Genomic DNA, 5,738 nt, shown 5'->3' with positions numbered 1-5,738 from the left:
GCTGCGGAGCGTTGGTGCTGGAGGTGCCGGTTGATTCCCGGCGGGACGGCGGCTCCCCGGCGGCACGTTTCTCAGCGTCTCAGTAATTCGCGTCTGCGCGAGCCACGGGAGCAAAGAACACTTCTGAAGATAGCTTTGCGTTTGGCTAAAAGCATCTTCAAAACATAACCACCCCAGTGTTTGCACAAGAGGACGGGATGGGGTCCTCGATAAATTTGGTTGAGGGTCTGTATGTCTTGTGTTGCCCGTGATAGGGATCCTGTGTGGTTTACAGAAACAGCCGGGGGGTAATGAGTGCGAGGTACCTCTTGGACTTGCCTGCTCATCCTGCCAGTGCAGGTGCTGACTAAGCATGTTTGCAGCCACGGAGAACGCGTGTCTGTCAACCTCTTCACTGCTTAGAGTGCGGAGAACTGCAGGTGGATACACTTCTAGGCAAGCAACACAGCATCACTCTGCATCTGGGGTCATTTTAAAAGGATACGACACAAACACAGGCAGGCTAGTGTCCCTGAACACGACAACTCCTAGACTGAAGGAAGCTCTAACAACATTTGTGTGCACGGAGGGCCCATGTTGGCAACAAGAGTCCAAGCCAAGATTCCAGGTGGTCCCTTAACCGTTCAGGACAAGGGATGAGGACAAGATGGACACCTGGCTGTGGCTTTGGAATTTGCAACACTGAATAGAATCAGGTATTGTCACTGATCTACCAGGTATGTATTTTATAAATGATCTCTTTGTTCAGGACTTTTTGTTATCACAGGAGTTTTTACCCACAGTTGTTTACCCAGTTCTGTTAGAAAGTTGATTGGCCCAACAAATAACTTCTTTTACTCATATTCAGCAACATTCATTCACAAATACTTTAGAGGACAAACACTTTTAAGACAGGCAACCATCAAACTTCAATTCCACAAGCTATGTGATCTTGGGCAAGTTATCTAACTTCTTTTGAGCTCCTTTTTATGTAAAAAGGGAAGATTGATAACAATAAATGAAACTAGAATATATATATAATCTCACATACGTATCCAAATGGTTGTCATAAATAGTGATGGATGCTATAGGTGTATGTAGGGCACCCACAGCCTCAGGTGGCACGGGAAGCTTCCTGGAGGAGCCTTCTAAATCAAGACACCCCCCAAGAAAAGAGTGTGATTTAGCCAAGGTAAAGAAGAGACTCCAGAAGGCTGGCCAGAGAGACCAGATGCTGTGTAGGGTATATTTGAGGAGAGGTTGTGTCAGGGATAACCACCCTCTCCTTCTAGAGCTGCTTAGTCTCTTGTCTCATATCAATGTTGTGCCTTTGCTCCATCCCCCCCCCCCCCGCCCCTAAGAACCAATTTCATCATGATTACTACTCCCCAAAACTTCAACTTAAATAAGGCTTTAGCTTGATTTGGGGTAATAAATGGGGAAAATGGATCTTGAAATTCCACTGCCCACCACTGCTTTAGAGTTTCCATCTCCATTTTTTAGTTCAGATTCACATGAGAAACTTTGGTCCGATGAGTCCAGATTATGGATTGGTTTCTACTTGTATCAGGTTCTCCACACCCAACCAGCTAAAGCTGGGACCAGATAGAACATATCTCTTCTAAGGTCCAGCCGTTTCAGCAGAGCGGGATAGAGGACATTTAAATAAAACACAGAGTATGTGTGATAGTCAATGACAGGTTATCCAGTGTCTTGCCACTAGAAGTGTGGTTCCCAGACGACCAAATTGAATTGCCTGGTAACTTGTTAGAAATGCAGAGCTTCAGTACTACCCCAGTTCTACTGAATCATGATCTGTATTTTAATAAGGCTCCCAGGGGATTTGTATGCACTTTGAAGTTTGAAAAGCACTTCTTTCATATATCTCTAGTTTTATATATTGGGCCACAGACCATATAGAAGACCCTCCCCAATACCATAGCTCCTGGTATTATTTTTTTAATTGTGCTTTCGCCACTCATTTCAATGCAACGTTCTGAACTTGGTCATCATTCAGAACTGCACCATGTTGGGAATATGTCCAGAGAGACCATTTGGTATGCCTTGTCCCCCAATCCTTCCTCTCACTCTTATCGATCCTTCAGCAACTTCATTGTCTCTGACCCTTTGTTGTCTTGACTTTCTCCCTGTGGATCTACTCCCTTGTTTTCACTTTCTCCCAACTTAGATCCTGTGTTCTAGCACTGCAAGTGCTTTTTTGATAATATCCTCTTCCCTTGTTTCATTTATTTTATCACACTTGTGGAGAAAGTCCCCTGAGAGATTAATCTGTCTGCCTTCTCAACACTTGTGAACAGGTGTCTAGCGCAGCTGGAGGGGAAAAAATCATTCACACTCCTGAATAGAGTGATTTTAAATTCAGGGCAGCCAACCTCAGCTGTGCCTTAAAACCAGCTGGAAATCCTGTGTTGCCTGGGCAATACTCCCTTGCTCTCACCAGGTGATTCAGTCACCAACTTCACGGGGAAGAAATGGAAGCCATCAAATGGGAATTCCCTCACCTCCCAACAAACCTATACATTCACCTCCATCCACCCTCATTCATTTCTCCTTCCCTCCAATTAGAATGGGAGAGATGCCTGTCCACCTCTCATGTTTTACATCCCATTGCATCTCACAATTACAGGGGACACACTATTATGATTATATTTTTCCTATAAAAAGCATTTAAGCATGCTCAGTTTCAACTGTGTTGCTTTTTTTTTAAGTTAAAAACTTGCATTAAGCTCATGTCTCCCTCTTGCTACCACATTCTCTTTCTCCATACCCTCTGTGGAACTCTTGGTTGTCTATATAGCCATCTTTCTCTTCCCCTGCTTCCTTGAAAGCAGAATCTACCTCCCAATATAAAGGAGGGAGAATTCCAGATGTTCACTTGCTGAAACATCCTTCTAGCTGAGGGTGGGGGTGTGAGTTTTAAAGCCAGGGAGTCATTAGGGCATGTGTCTGTTGGAGCTTTCAGAGAGGTTTGCTTCCTGATGACAAGAAGAGAGGCACATGAGGAGAGCTATCCCTCTGGAGGCTGTCATGTGAGGACAGGATATTTGGAGTTGCTTTTATCATCTTAGGACCACGAAGAGCAGCCAAAAGTATCCCCAGAGCGCTCACACTTTGAATGGGAGGGTCTCTATTGTGTAAGTCACCGTTATTTGGGTATTCCCGTGCTTACAGCTGAAAAGACTTTAATACGTTTTTAAAGCCAAATGTATATAACAAGAGAGGGTATACATAGGTTATATGCAGATACTGTGCCATTTTATATAAGGGACTTGAACATCCTCAGATTTGGGTGTCCACAGGGGTCCTGGAACTGATACCCTGCAGATACCGAGGGAGACTTACTATATATCTAACTGCAAACCAAAATGTATATAAAAAGGTCCATATAGATTGTATCTTACCTCCCATACCCGCTTCAGTCACTGAAATCTGGGTTACCCACACCGCACTGCTCCCCCATGTTCTCCCGTGAGGGGCCCAGTGAAGGACTGGCTGCTGAATCCACTGGACACTTTTTCAAACTTTCTCCTACTGGCCTCTCGGCAGCACTTAGTATTTTAAGATCCTGGGGAAAGTCATCGCTATAGCTCTGCTGCTCTCCCATCTCTTCAACATTCTCTCCCATGGCTCTGTTCTCAGCCCTTTTTTCCTTCTCACAACATGCTTTGCCAGGGCCAGCCCGCCTACCTCCATGGCTTCCATTTATATCTCTATGCCAACGATTTTCAACTTTTTTCATCTCACGGCACACATAAACTAATTACTAATATTCTGTGACACACCAAAAAATGTTATTTCTTTTGCCAATCTGACCCCCAAAAATGGTACAATTTTGATTCGTTCACACCAAACGGCTATTGTTGTGTTAGCTGTCGTCATTTTTTAATTTGACAGTCTAAGCTGGGACCAGATAGAACATATCTGGTTTGACAGTGCTCCTAAGTAGTCAGGTATGGCATGTTTTAAAAATCCTTGCAGTTAAATGATTCTCGGTCATTTTGGGTACGATTTAACTGTGTTGCTCCTCTTTAGTTGTCTCTGTAGTAAAGCCGTCAGAGAGTAGTTCTCTCAACTCTCACTGGACATTAAAATAGTCGGGGAGGTTTTTAAATACCATGATGCCTGGGGCCACACCCCAGACCAATAAAATCAGATTCTCTGAGATGAGACTCAGGCAGCAATATTTTTTATAAATGTTTTTATTTTGTTTGTTTTTTAAATATACTTTTATTGATTTTAGAGAGAAAGGGATAGGGAGAGAGAGAGAGAGGGAGAGAGAGAGAGAGAGAGAGAGAGAGAGAGAGAGAGAGAGAGAGAGAGAGGGCGAGAGGGAGCGAGAGAGAGAGAGAGAGAGAGAAACATCAATGATAAGAGCGAATCATTGATTGGCTGCCTCCTGCACACCCTCTACTAAGGATCGAGCTTGCAACCTGGACATGTGCCCTGACCCAAAATCAAACCATGACCTCCTGGTTCATAGGTCAATGCTCAATCACTGAGCCACACTGGCCAGGAGGTAGCAATATTTTTTTAAAGCTCCTCAGATGATCCTGGTATGTAGCCACACAGAGAGCCACTGGTTTACGGGAGAGTACTGGGCTACACATCTGGGCCTGGGGTTTGTGGGTCCTCGGCCCATTCTCTGACAAGTCAATAGCACAGACTTTGGAATTGGCAGAACTTAATTTGAATCCTGGCTTACCCCTTCACTGGGATGCATGATTTTGAGCAAGTTACTTCACCTCCCTTGAACCCCACTTTTGACTTGTGAAATGAGCAGAATAATACCTGACCTATAGGGTTTAGTAAGAATCCTATATAATAAAAGTGTAATAACCAAATTGTCCCCTTGACCAGCAGTTTGTCCGGGAGTTCGACCAGGGGGCAGGGCAGCCAGGGGAAGGGAGGGAGTACCTGGCCGGCAGCCACTAGGGACCTACCAGTGTACGAATGTCATGCACTGGGCCTCTAGTGAAATAATAAAATCATATGTTAAACACCTGGCACACAGTTAACACCATAAATTACACATATTATGAATTTACTAAAATGAACATAATGAAGACTGTAGCAAAATGGGAAAAATATGACTTAACATTAAAGGGGAAAAACTAAATATAAAGCAGGATCTCTATAGTGTAATTGTGTAAGATGTCTATGCATGTGAATGTGTAAAATATAAAAATAGGGTTGTTAAAATTAATTTTTCTCTCTTCTCCTAAGTGGTTTTGAAGTTCCATGCCTTTGGGAAAAGGTAGGAAAACTGGCAATAATAATGCAATAGTAAGTGCCTCTTTCTTTTTCTTTCTTTTCCTTAATATATGTTCAGTAGCAACAGTGGATCATATGATCCTTCAGTAGCCAAGGGCAGCAGTTTTCAGAAACTGAAACTAGAGGTCAGGACAGGGTGAGAAGAGAATCAGCATTCAAAGTCAGCCCAGGAAATGGGAACTAGGAGAGATCAAAATCCAATCCCCATCAGTAAAGTGGCTTACACTGTAGGAAGGAAGGAATTACCCACATGCAGCCTTCACTGGTGTATAGAATTATATCAAGTAGCTGTATTAGGAAGGGTCACAGAGCACATTCCTGAAGAAATGTGCTTCTCCCTGGCCCCAGTGCTCAAGGATGAGAGGCAAGCACACCAGGTAATTTATGCGTGAGTCTCTCAAAGGACAGGGGGTGGGGGAGCACACATCTTCACAATTCTGCTCCGAGTGTGACCCTCACCGCCTCCC

This window comes from Myotis brandtii, unplaced genomic scaffold (assembly GCF_000412655.1).
Source record: "Myotis brandtii unplaced genomic scaffold, ASM41265v1 scaffold48, whole genome shotgun sequence".
Classification (NCBI taxonomy): Eukaryota; Metazoa; Chordata; class Mammalia; order Chiroptera; family Vespertilionidae; genus Myotis; species Myotis brandtii.
The sequence above is the reverse complement of the archived record's forward strand: the minus strand, read 5'-3'. Positions refer to the sequence as shown.